This window comes from Ursus arctos, unplaced genomic scaffold (genome assembly GCF_023065955.2).
Source record: "Ursus arctos isolate Adak ecotype North America unplaced genomic scaffold, UrsArc2.0 scaffold_15, whole genome shotgun sequence".
NCBI lineage: Eukaryota > Metazoa > Chordata > Mammalia > Carnivora > Ursidae > Ursus > Ursus arctos.
In genome coordinates this window covers 25,971,339-25,985,235 of record NW_026622819.1, presented here as the reverse complement: position 1 = coordinate 25,985,235, position 13,897 = coordinate 25,971,339, and the positions used below count along the sequence as shown (strand labels likewise).

General features: G+C 45.3%; 1 protein-coding gene across 3 annotated transcripts in view; it reads left to right on the top strand.

Annotated features, from left to right (window-relative positions):
- ADAMTS12 (ADAM metallopeptidase with thrombospondin type 1 motif 12) overlaps window positions 1-13,897 on the top strand; it is a 292,638-nt gene that overhangs the window by 17,959 nt on the left and 260,782 nt on the right. Inside the window, exon 1 of one of the 3 annotated variants that reach the window (XM_048224412.2) lies at window positions 7,284-13,896. The exons of the other annotated variants lie outside the window; for them this stretch is intronic. The gene's annotated coding sequence lies outside the window, so the exon portion shown is untranslated. Of the gene's footprint in view, window positions 1-7,283; window position 13,897 lie in introns of those variants that run through there. 3 annotated transcript variants of the gene reach the window in all.

The following is a 13,897-nucleotide window of genomic DNA, read 5'->3' as shown; positions in this document are numbered from 1 at the left end:
CCATGGACCATCGACATGATGCAGCTTCTCAGATCCTACCCCGACTTGATGAATCAGAACCTACATTTTGACAAGATCCCCGGGTAATTTGCACGTGCATTGCAGTTTGACAGGCATCGACCCAGTGAACCCAGAGACACTAGTTCTAGTGGAGTTCCCCCCTCCACATAGTGCACCCTTGTGGCAAATTTTTGGCCTGAATGCCTCATGAAGCTTAGAAACAGTAGGGGGGATGCTGCTGTTCTAATCGATGTTGATGGGTAGAAGGGTGGAAGAGGAATCTTAGGTAATGTGATGCAGAAAAAGACTAAAAAGATACATGAGACCCTGGAAGCCAAATAAGATGGGTTCTGGTGGCCAGCTGTACTCTGTCATCCTTTGCTGCTCTTCTGTCCTCCACGGTCTTTCGTTATGTTAGAACCCTTGGCCTTGGCGTGGACAGCTCTTACCAGGACAACGTCCCATTGTTTTCAAGTTCTTTAATCTCACCTCTGGTGAGTCTACTAAGCAATAATCTTTTGTTTCGATGTCTTCATCCAAGCTCTTGAGAAAGGATGGGCTTTCCTGGCCCTCCAAAGACTAGGACAGACCATGGCAACTAACACTGTTTAGACTGTCATTGCCACTCCCAAGGGGATGGAGCCTTGCTGATGCTAAGTTTGGGTTAACAATGAGGAAACCTTGATGTTTATAAATATTCCCTTAAAAGATTGTAAGTGTGGAGTTTTCCAGGATGTTCAGGAAGTCTAGGAGTAAAAGGGCAATGGCAAAGCAAGAATGATGTTTTCCTCTCTGTTCTGGGAGAACATTCCTTGCAGAGAGGGTCACTTATGACAGTGCACCCCATAGACACCAGGGACAGGAGACACGGCCTCTGCCTCTGGGCCAGTCCACCTTATGTCCATGAAGTTCTGTACCCTTGACTGAATACGTAAGGGTTTCAGAGAAGATGTGCCCCACAAACCATTTGGTAACACCATAGTTGTCCTCTTTGCCTTCACTGATTATACTTGGTTATTTGCTTTTAAGGTTTTTCAAATAATCAAACACTGAAAATCTTCCACTAAACAAACACATTTTAAAAAATACGATCTTCTGAGATTACAAATTACAAACTAATGGTGTATGTTGTTGGATTTGCTTGTTTCTCTCCTTGAGATATTTCGGGCATTCATTTAAACAGAGTGATTTTGGGGCGCCTGGGTGGCTCAGTTGATTAAGCATCCCACTCTTGATTTTGGCTCAGGTCATGATCTCAGGGTCGTGAGATTGAGCCCTGCATTGGGGTCCACACTGGCCATGAAGCCTGTTTGGGATTCTCTCTCTCCCTCTCCCTCTGCCCCCTGCCCCTGCTCTCCCTCTCTCACTCAAAATTAAAATAAAAAGAACAAAATAAAATAAACAGAGTGACTTCCATACCCCAGTGCATTCTATACCAGACCCACTACTCTAACTCAGCCTCATTCTCACATATCCTTCAGGGTTCGGCCATGAAATTGGCTGGGAGAGCAGTAAGTTATTCTGAGAAACAGGTTTGACAGAATGATGGGATTTCATACTAAACGGTCCCATTTGGTGTCATTGATTCCCCTCGTCACTAATCCACCCTCCCCTCACCACCTCCACCCTGCTGACATATTGTTCTCTGGAAATTTTTTCCTCACTTGATTTCTGCTTTGGCCTTAAGGAACGAGTCACACAATTTACAAATGCACAGCTTCCACAGTCTCTGACCGGGTCATCAGATATCACATCTCCCTTCCAAGCAGGCTTGCTTTCTTCTGCAAGTTTTGCCTGTTTGTTTTTTGTTTTGTTTTTTTCTTTTTTTAAGTTTGCAACTGAATTTTTCTCTTTCAGATTCTTCAACATTCTCAGTTTATCTCTGATGGCTGATTCCCCCCCACCCCCACCCCACTTGTGGATTTTCTGGGCTTTCTCTTTGGCTTTCCTTCCTTTTTCTTACGCTTGCTGTGTTTTAGCTGTTTTTACTATCTTTTGTTTTTCAGCAGATCTGCAGCAGGACCACATGAAGTTGAGCAGTTTGCTAAAATGAGGCTTATTTAACTTATATAACTTATAAGTTATTTAACTTACAAAACAGGTATATTTAACTTATATAACTTTTAGTTGTTTAAATTATAATATATATTTGTATTATGTTATATATTACTTATAAATTACTTAAGTAATTTATATAAGTTACATATAATAGTATATGCTAATTAAATTAATCACATTAAATTATATCTCATATATCATGTATTAAATTATATAAATTTTTTGTTTTTGAGAGAGAGAGAAGTGCACACTGGAGTGAGCTGGAAGGGTGGGGTGCAGAGGGAGAGAGAGAGAGAGAATCTTAAACAGGTTCCATGCCCCAGTGTGGAGCCCAGTGCAGGGCTCGATCTCATGACCCTGAGATCATAACCTGTGCCAAAAAGGAGAGTCAGATGCTTAACTGACTGAGCCACCCTGGCACCCCAATTATATTTCCTATCTTCGGTCACCTGGTTGGCTCAGTCAATAGAGTATGTGACTCTTGATCTTGGGATCATGAGTTCGAGCCCCACATTAGGTGTAGAGATTACTTAAAAATAAATAAATAGATAAACTTGAAAAAAAGTCTTATCTCCTTTCCAATCTCTGTGTAGCTTGATAGAGAAAGAAGAGTGGAAATAGGCTGTTCACAGAGCTTCCAGAAAGGAAGGAGTTTATTAGAGGTAGAGGAGCAGACTCTGTGTGTGTGTGTGTGTGTGTGTGTGTGTGTGTGTGTGTGTGTGTTAGGCGTGGGAGGAGGGGGCTAGCTAATACAGAATAAGTCCACAGAAAGAGGTTTCTATCTGAAACTATGTTGCAAGAGACATGGCTGAAATCACAGTTATAATTATAGTTAAATGTGTAAAAACATCCTTGACACTCATTCATTTGAAATTGCATTAGACCAGAGGGCCCGTCTGAGCTTGGATGATGGGTGGGAGGCAACCATCCAGTTTCCCTGCTGAATGAGTATCCTTTTCTCTCTGGAAGGTTGTGATGGCAGGAGCCATGGCAAATGACCAGGAAAGGATTTGAGATCCACTGATAAATGCCTTGCATCCTTTCTCTGGAAAGGATTTGCTCTTTTACTAGTTAATTCTATTTACATTAAACTGTTTTCATAGAGAAATGCAAGTTTGATAAGCAGCCTTTTCTTCCTTTTTACTCTAATCTCTAGGCCAGTCCACTGAGATTTAGGATTTTATTAATCAAAAGCATTAGACGTGGAGTTGAGAGAACTGTGCTTCATGTCTGAGTGCTCCTAGCTCGCGCGAGCACTAGGCAAGTCCCTTCACACCTGTGGTTCCAGCTTTCTGGTCTGTGAAATGAAGGGTGAGCAGTTTCTACCACCTCACCAAACTCGGGCACTCGGACGCTGTGACGGTTCTGTGGCCGAGGCACGGATGTTATGTGGCAGCGTGTGCAAAAACACAGTGGTGATGATGATGGTGATGATGGTGGTGGCGGTGATGGTGATGATTCACGGCGAGGTAAAAACCTCTCCTTGAAAATTGAATCTGAAAAATCAAAAAGTCAGAAATGTGAGAGTGAGAAATCGTGTTCTAGCCCGAGTTGTGCGGGGGGTGGGTACTGACATTTTCTGTGCTGTGGAAATAGGCGACTGGCAGAAGGAGGATGCTGCTATCAGAGCTTTTCTGGTGATAATTTTCCCTGGAAATTTCCCAAGGTCACCTCGATGAGAGGCATCTAGTGCTTGGAGCCTGGTGGACTTTTGAGTTAGATAGATTTTGGTCTTTAGCTCTGTAACTTTGGGCAAATTATCTCTGAGATTATAATATGTGGCTGATCTAATAATACCTTTTTTTAATTGGTTGGCTGTGGGGATTAAATGAGATATTGCTTATATAACATTGTCTTGCACAGAGCAAATGTTCAAGAAACTGTAGCCATACCATTGTTACTATTACTAATGTTACTGTCACGACTGCTGAATAACTAGAAGATTCAGTCCTCCTGAAAATCGCTTTTCCAATGTTCAAGTAAATAATTTTATTTATTCACATCTATTTACAGTGCCCTAAATTAACATATACTTTATTATTCATAATTTAGTCTTTCGGACAAAACAAGTTCACATTTTCAATTACCTTTTTTTCCTTAAACACAGTTTTCTGCCTTAAGCTTGGGCATTTAAAGTTTTTACTCTCTGTCTGCCCATCTTCACCTTTTATTACTGATCCAGGGGAAGAAAAAAATAATCTAGAGGGTGAATCACCACAGAAGAGGACTCTAGCTTTTCCTCTCCACTTATAATGTTGTGTTTTTTTAAGCAGGCAATATATTCATATGCTGCGACATTTAAAAAATACAGAAAGGTTTATGATGCAACTAGGCGACGACTGCTCTGCCTAGCCTTCAAGAGCTGTTATTCTAGACTGTTTTTGTGTGTGGTAAAGTATGCATAACAGAAACTAACCGTTTTAACGTGTGGAGTTCAGCGGCAGTAAGTACATTTGCATTCTCGCGCAACCATCACCACCGTCCACGTCCATCTCTGGAACTTTTTCAGCTTCCCAAATCTTTTTTTTTTTTTTTAAAAGATTTTATTTATTTATTTAACAGAGACAGCCAGCGAGAGAAGGAACACAAGCAGGGGAGTGGGAGAGGAGGAAGCAGGCTCCCAGCAGAGGAGCCCGATGTGGGGCTCGATCCCATAACGCCGGGATCACGCCCTGAGCCGAAGGCAGACGCTTAACCGCTGTGCTACCAAGGCGCCCCCAGCTTCCCAAATCTTGTACCCATTAAACAATAACTCCCCATACATTTCTTCCCTTCAGCTCCTGGCAACCCCCATTTTACTTTATGTCTCCATAAATGTGACTACTCCAGGTACCTCAGAGAAATGGAATCATACTGTATTTGTTCTTTTGTGACTGGCTTATTTCAATTAGCATAATACCTTCAAGGTTCAACCGTGTTGTAACATGTGCCAGAATTTCCTTTTTTTCGTCTTCAGGTTTTATTGAGGTATGATTGGTATGCAAAAAAACCCTGCACATAATTAATGCACCCTGTTTGGTGCGTTAGGAGATGTGTATAGACTCCTGTTACCGTGACCACAATCCAGGTAATACACATACCCATCGCCTCCAGAAGTTCCCTTGTGTCTCTTTTTCTTTCCTTCTTTCTTTTGTTTTTTTTTGTGGCAAGAACGCTTGACATGAGGTTTCCCCTTGGCCCTTTTTCAGTATACAACACCTTATTGTTAACCTCAGGCGCTATGTGTACAGCTGATCTCGGCAGCTCACTCCCCTTGTACAACTGTGACTTTATACCCGTTGAATAACTCCCCATATCCATCTTCCCCTCCCCCGACAATGACCACTCTATTGTCCACTTTGCATCTTTGACTATTTTAGATGCTTCTTATAAGAGGAATCAGCAGCATTCATTCTTCTGTGATGGAATAATGTCACCGAGCATAATGTCTTCCAGCCCCATACATGTTGTCACAAATGGTAGAATTTCCTCCTTTTCTAAGGCTGTGTAATATTCCATGGTATGCCTTATTTTCTTTATCCATTCCTCTATTGATGGACGTTGGATTATTTCCATCTTTTGGCTTTTGTAAATAATGTTGCAATGGACATGGGAGTGCAGATATCTCTTTGAGATCCTGATTTCAGCTCTTTTGGGTGTATACCCAGAAGTGGGATTGCTGGATGATATGGTAGTTATATTCTTCATTTTTTTTTTTTTTAGGAACCTCCATATTGTTTTCCAAAGCAGCTGCGTTATTTTATATTCCCTCTAACGGGGTATGCGGGTCCCAATTTCTCCACATCCTCCCCAACAATTCTTAGCTTTCAATTTTTTGAATCATAGCTATCCTAACAGGCATGAAGTGATATCTCATTGTGGTTTTGATTTGCATTTCTCTGATGACTAATGATGTTGAACATCTTTTCATAGACCTGTTGGCCATTTGTATTCTCCCTTTTTGAGGCTGAATAATATAGATTATTAATAATCTAGGTAATAGATTATTATATCTATTATAATATAGATTATTATATATAATAATCTCCTCTTTCTAATTATTTATTCAGTCTTAAGTTGGAAGGAAATTTTTAGTGTAGACGTTAAAGATTTCAGTGTCTGTGTGGAGAAGAGAAGTTGTGAATGTAAATTGGAATTCGCAGACCAGCGCTGTAGCCTGGTGGTACAGTAGGACTAAGCTTGGAGCTCGGAGCCAGGAGATCTGCATTCCCAGCCCTCCTGTGACTTGCTTCATTCAGGGAGTTGGTTTTGACAGCTAGGTGCAATAAATGACTCCCCATAGGTCCTCCGTGCATTTTGTTAATGTCCACCTTGGTAATATTTCACAGCAAGTGCTTACACGGAGAGGTGAAATTCGGGCATCTGACTGCTTCCATTAATAAGCATCCACAACAGGGGTGCCTGGGTAGCTCAGTCAGTTAAGCGTCTGCCTTTGGCTCAGGTCATGATCCCATGGTCCTGGGATCAAGCCCCGCATCTGGATCCCTGTTCAGCGGGGAGTCTACTTCTCCCTCTCCCTCTGCTGCTCCCCCTGCATGTGCTTTCTCTCTCTTGTAAAAATGAATAGATAAAATCTTTAAAAAAAACAAAGTCCACAATATCAGAATGCTGTCATTGTGCCTCACTGTCGGTACTAGATATTAGACGGCTAAGTGCAAACGTATAACTGGAGTGCTGGCAAGCACTATGAATGCTAAGAGGATCATATTAAAGAAGGACCCAGTGATGTCTGGGATTTGGGAGGCTTTTGTTGAGAGGATAAATTTTTTTATCTAAGCTTGGAGGACAAACAGGAGAAAAGGCTGGAAGAGAGCATTTCTGGAACATGTGTATGGGCCCTGGAGCAAGAAGGGGCAGAGGGAGGCTCTTGGAGGAACTGCAAGAAGGTCGTGTGGCCAGTGAGCATTCTTTTCCTCAGAGACTTTCAGTGCACTCATTCCCTTTTTTACATTAATATGTCCATGCTAATACATTATTATTTAGTGTGATAGGTTATTATTTATTGCGATGCTCAGTGGTCTCGATTTGGCCACTGGGAGCCCTTCAGTCTGGTTTCTGTGTCCTTCTGACTTGTCTCATCATTGTTTGAGCACTCCGTTGTTTTCAGGTACAATAAGATGGTCTAAGTTCACCTTGTATTTTCCCGGCCCTAGAATCGGTTGTTTCTTCGGGGAACTTCCCCACCTCCCCCAGCTCCCCCCCCCCCCGGGACTCCTGAAGCGTGGTATTTAAGCAAAGATCTGGGCATTAGATGTGCTCACTGTTATTGGGTGTGGCTGTTCCAGGCTCTCTCAGTGGAATGTGCATCCATGCATACATACACACAAATGAAAACACACAACTACACCTACAGTTATTAGTCTGGGTATCTATATAGGAAATCATGACTTTACACCAATACCTTCAATTCCAGACCAATACCACAGGATTTATTCTAGTTTTACCTCTTTCCAAATTTGTAAAAACATCTTCTCTGACAATGACAAAACTGGTTCCTGTTATTCTCATTGGATCACACCCCCGTCTGTGACCCGTGCCCCCTTGCTATCGTTGCTATGACCACCTGTTCTCTTGCGTGGATGCCCTTCTCTCCTCAGATGGGCTTCCTGTTCCATGCTGGCTCCTCCCAGAAGCCTCATGTGACTGCTGTCCTCATCTCGCTTAGATCCTGGCCCTCATGCCAGACCATGGGGCTCTGATTCTCTAGCTAGGCTGTTGCCCTGTGGGGTTGTCAGAGCTCAGGGACTAGCACTGAAACCCAGCATGACTTTTGCCTTGTTTGCGTTCTGGGTTCTGCTCTCGTGCATCACACATTCCCCCTCTGCAGGGATCTTTTCACTGTACTCAGGCACAGATGCTCTGCTCCACCTCAGTGATCCCCGAACCCCGACATCCCTACTCCAACCCCATACAGATGCCTTCTGCGTTCTGACCTACTTCAGGGCTTTAGAAGTGAACTGTTCAGGAAGAGAAGAGAGGAGGGAGGGGGAAGGGCACCTTGTGTGTAATTTGACCATGTGTGTCTGGGTGATCACCAAATGCCCTTCCAATTCCGGTGTTCCATGATTCCATCTGGGTTGACGACAGAGTCTCAGCCCTGCCTTGATAGTTCTTCTGTGCCCACCGCGTCTGGCTGTGTTCGGTAGCTGTCCCTGCTTTTGCTTCCGGCCTTTGTGTTCACACCTGCTACCCTGGCTCTGGATGGAATGCCCACTTTTCTGGTGTCCTAGAGTCTTCTGTCCTTGTCTGTGTTATCGGCAGGGCCTCTGCCCAAACCATCAGATGGCTTAGCTGGAGAGGCTGCCCCAGTGGTTGGCACCATGCCTGCTTCCCATTTCCCTATGTTTATCCAGCTGCCTGTGGAGTTTTCTCAATAGTTCTTTATGGAACATTGTAGATATTAAGTCAACTTTATGCTAGTTTCAAAGTGAAAAGGTCTGTTTAAGAGTTGCAGTGTGGATGACTCCTGTTTTGAATTCCTTTTGCTCTAAAAAAGCTTTTATGAGACTGTGACTTAGACTTGCCTTAACCCTCCCTTTGTGGAAAGGCACAAGTCTGTAAGTTTATTTACAGTGAAGTCAGCCCCCACGTCCATGCTGTTTTACCATTGATTCAGCTGTATAATTTGAAGTCCATTTCTAAGTAAGGCATCTTTTAAATTTATGCAAGCATCGGAAAGAAAAAATGTGAACCACTAAAGGGAGCAGAGGCATGATTGAAAAGGCACCAGGAGAACATATTTCGCTTTTGTGCACAAGATTACCAAGTATTTTCTCTCTCTTGTGAGTCATAGATGAATATTTCCAGTTACCTGTTGGGCTTATATATGTAGATGTCCCAACAAAGTAAAATCATAATCTTGTTCTGGAGATTGAGAAGACATTGCTGAGACCTAGTTAAGGAGAAAAGACTGAGTCTTAATCTGACTCACGGGTGTTGTTAATACCATTCATTCAGGTATCCAGGTGTTCAAGATCACGGAGTCGGAAAGGGGGTGGTCTAAGGGGAGAGCAGAGGTGTCAGGGTCTGCAGTATCATGGCAAGCATGATGAACGGTGGTGTGGGGTGGGCAGAAACCCTAATGTATTACATGGACGAGGGCAGAGAAAAATGAAGTTCAAAATGTGGTCAATTCTTTTTGAAGGAAAGAAAATTACAGGTCAATGAATAAGAACACAAGATTATGCATGAGCTGACTTTTTCTTTTTGGAAGTTGGGAGAGACTTGAGAGGAGCCATGAGGAACCAGAGAGTTAACCATGAGAGAGAGGATAGTCATTCAAACAAGGACCCTGAGGAAGTAAGAATGTCCAAGACCCAGAGCACAGTGAGAAGACTTTGCCATGGATAGGAATATGTTAGAAAGGTGTGACTGTCATAAAGATTTTTTCAAGAGTGTCTGTACTTCTCTACATATTCTAGCAGAGAGAAAGCAAGGCCACGGCATAAGCCCTGGAGCGTGCGGCGCAAATGCGCGGTTCCGCTGTGGATCAAGGGTGTCCCGTGCGGATCCGGAGTCTCGGGCATGAGCCCCAGGGTGTACTCCGTGAAGCTGGGCTGTTCGGCATGGATACCAGAGCGTCTGTCGTGGATCCGGGGCGTCTGGCGCGGTTCCGGGGCGCCAGGCGCGGTTCCGGGGCGTCAGGCGCGGTTCCGGGACATGTGACGTGGTTGCGGGCGTCTGGCGTGGATCTGGGTCTTGGGCTAGCGCAGGTCCCTGACGCACAAGCCGCGCGGCACGGTGCTGGATACCCGTTTCTGGACGCTAAACCGGCCGTCGCGCCTGCCCACCGCAGTCCCCTCCCGGCGCTGCTCTGCCCGGTCCGTCCCAGGGGCCGCGTCCTCTGCGCTTGCAGCTGCTTTCCTGAAGACCACATGGAGGAAGAAATCCCCGTCGGGCCGCTCCTCCAGGGCCACTCTCTTCCGCATGCGCTCTAGGGGCTGCTCCTGGCTGCGCCAAGGGGGCGGCTGCACCCTGTTCTCTCCAGCGGATCCTCCGTCCCTGGGAAACACGCGTTCACCGGGGACTGTCCCCAGCCCCGGCCAAGGCCTCTGCCCACGCGTCTCCTCCACCAAGATCTCCAGGGCAATCAACTGCCTGGGCTGGTAGGTGAGGGGATTGTGGGTGGGCCGCTTTGGAAAGCGTTACACCTCCTCCGGGCTCAGCTATGGCCTGCGGCCATGCCTCCGGTGGCTGCGCGCTCCCGGCCGCAGGCTGGGCTGTAGGCCAGCATGGTGCCCACGGGGCTGGCCGCTGCGGCGTCTCATAGGCTCCATACAGCTGGTGCTCACGGGGCGAAGCTTGGATGCCAGGATGTCCTGGAGCGGGCAGAGGGTTTTCAGAATAACGGCTTAGGGTGCAGCCCAGCTGTGGGGCTGGATCCCTTTTGCCATCCACAAGGTGGATGAAGTGAAGCAGCAGAGAAGCGTGAGGTTGGGGAACAGGAGGTAAGGCAGCTCTAGCAGTGTCTGGAACCCCTGAACCCTGGCCAGAGCTGGATAGCATCACCCTGGAATTCAGGGTGAAAATCCAGGGCTAGTGTAGGAGCCAAGAGCCTGTGCTGAGGGTCAGCCACAAAGACCAGGTGAACACGACAGGATTGGTCATGGAGGCAGCTCAGTTTTAGCAGACATGGAAGGTTCTAGCCTCATGAACCTTTGCATTAGACCATGGGCCTTGGTAGCTGGGAGTCTGAGGCTGATACACCGACTAGATCAGAAACTGAGCAGAGGCTGAGTCTGCAGGCTGAAGATCATTCCTACCCCTGCTGGTTGGCCTTGGGGGCCTAGGGTCTCAAGTGATGGAGGACCGAGGCTATAGTAAGGCTGCTGCACTCTTGGGCCTTGGGAAGAGAGCCAGTACTGTTGGTGCTGTGACTGTGATTATTACTAAACTGAACGTTCAGCTCTGTGTGCCAGGCATTACAATAGGTGCTTTACTTTTTAATTTCATTTAACCTTCTACCCAGTTCTGTGAGGTGGTCTTGTTATGATCTCCACTCTTCAGAAGAAGAAACTGGGGCACAGGGAAGTTAAGTAAGTTGCTCAAGTTTCTGGTGAATGATGAGGAACCTGCCATCCAGGGAGGTTGAACTGAGAGTTGAAACAGCATTTCAGATTAATTTCAGAGTTGGGACATTCTGAGACCAGTGTGTTTCAGTTAGAAGAGGAAGTTAGGATGACTGTGCTATCATTTCCAAGTGTTTTAGTCAATTGTCTAGCCTCGGGGCACGTTTTCTCTTAGGAAATGACCAACCTTATCCTTTGGTGAGCTCTTTCTTCTGTCTTTTTCCCTCCTACACTCTGTCTCTTCATCCCCTCCCTAATCCCTTTCTCCCTCTCCGTCTTTCCCACACCTGCTCTTTCTGGGTCTCACCTCACCCTTGTTAATTCTGTTTCTCTAATACTTTATGTCCTGCAAATTCTCTTTGTCTGCATTTAGCTTCCCTTTCTTTTTTCATCTTTTCCTCTAATACTGTCATTTTCTATTTTTAATTTTTTCTTTTTTATACTTTGACTCCAATGAGTTCAGCTGTTGGGATCTAAGAAACTGTAATTGACATGGTTCTTGTGATGGAACATCTTTAGTTCTTTAAACTCTTGAAAGATGATTGTGTTGCTTCATATTTTCTAAATTTGTATAGTCCTTGCTCATCCTGGAAGTCTGGACGCCCACATAAGTCCACATGAGGCGGTGGGGGAATTTCTATGTAATCTTTCCTGTGGCGATGTTGTGGAGAATAATTACAACGCAATGTGGTTCCTCATGACAGTTCTTCCTTGAAAAAAATGGGAGAGATGTTAAGTCTAACCACAAATACTGATCTAATTTTAAAGATTTTATTTATTTATTTGAGAGAGAGAGAGAAAGAGGGCACAAGCAGGGGGAGGTGCAGAAAGAGGGGAAGGCAGACTCCCCACTGAGCAGGGAGCCCGATGCTGGACTTGATCCCAGGACCCCAGGATCACGACCTGAGCCAAAGGCAGACACTTAACCGACTGAGCCAGCCAGGCACCCCAATACTGATCTGATTTTATTGTGACATTTTAATGTTCTTAGTAAGTTATAGTTTTCATATTGTACTCCTATCGTATACAACTTTAACATTTTTTTAAGTAGGCTCCACGCCCAGCGTGGAGCCCAACATGGGCTTAAACTCACAACCCTGAGATCAAGACCTGAGCTGAGATCAACAGTTGGATGCTTCTCTGACTGAGCCACTCAGGCACTCTACAACTTTTAAATTTCTTAAAAGTAAGTTTTCTGAAAGGCAGGCCCTCCTCAGTAGGAAATCTGTTTCCCTGGTAAAAAGTTACAAGTGAGGTTTCTTTCAATAATTAATTCTCAGCAGTGTTCTGATTGTAGGAAGTGTTTACTGAGTAATGCTGTTATTGAATCCAGATATTCACTGCCATTGACCTGTTTGCTTGGTCGCGTTATTATCCTATTCCACACATTCTTTTAAACTTCCTTTCACAGATAATCCTACCCTTCAAGAAGTACCAAGCAGGAAAGCCACAGCTGATGCTGGGAAGGTAATAGGAAGAGCTCTGCCTAAGCCCAGGCATCCCGCTCAGCTGGAAACAAAGGCATTCCCTGCCCTACAGGGTCAGATTCCTACAGAAATGGATGCTTTCCAAGAATTCCCTGGTGGACCCAATTGGTCCATCGTCGGAGGAATCTTTGTTCGTGTGGGTGTAGTGAGCAGAGCTCTTATGATGATTTTCTTACAATACATATTTGTCCTAATGCTGGGGACATGTGATGGCCCTCCTCCTTCCCACCACATCTAGGTCTATCCATAGTTCTGTTGATTCTGTCTCCAAAGTATAGTTCAAGTCCTTCTCTTTTCTCCATGTCCACTCTCCCATTCTAGTCTAGGCCCCCCATCTCATTGCTGTTTATCTTGCTGCTGTATGATTCATTCTACACGGAACGGGTAGAGTCACATTTTAAGAACATAAGCTGGGTCTTGTCTGACACACTTAAGCCCGTCCACTGGTTACCCATTGTTCGTAGGCTAGAACCCAGACTGCTGCAGAGGCCGGACATGACCTCTCTCTGCAGGCTCTAGTCTTCCCAGTCCATCTGCTGATCCTCAAGGCTCAGCTACCCTGGCCTGCTTTTGAGTTTTTGGAGGCCTGAAGCTCTTTCCCACCTATGCAAGTGCTGCTGTCTTTGGCTAGAACATTCTCTACCGGCATCTGGTTCCTTCTGGTCCTTCAGTTCTTTGCTTAGTTTTTACGTCCTCTGAGAGTCAACTGAGCTGTCCAAGTCAGTGTCTGCCCCACTTTATCATTTTCCATTCCATTTCCTTATTTTTCTCCTCCCCAGCACTTTAATTTATGCTTCTTCATTGCCTTAAACCCACATTGTCTGCCTCACCTAGAATGGAAGTTCACCCAAGAGCAGAGGATCCTTTGTCTTGTTCACTCTGATTGTTTCATTCTATCCTTAACATCTAGTGACTATGAAGTAAAGATTGTTGAATGCCGTTGTTTCTAGCCTCCTAGGTTGTCCAGCTGACTATCCTCTCCTCCCAGAAATGTAACGTGCCACTGCTGTCTGGGTATCTGCATATTGAAGGAAGATTTTTGGAGAAGGCTGGCACCAACACAGGGAGTGAGTCACCCATCAAGAATGTCAGGGTTTAGGGGAGGGTCGGTTTCCAGGGCTGCTTTCAAGCCATTCCAGATTGTCGCCACCTGCTCCTCTAGGCCGGAGGAGTCTGCTTGTGGCTGGTGAACACCCTTCTGCCCTGACCCAGCCAGACCACAGCGAGCGTGGCTGCACGGTTTCAGGGTTCTGCACTCGCATTCCTTCAGCCTTCCCATTTGGG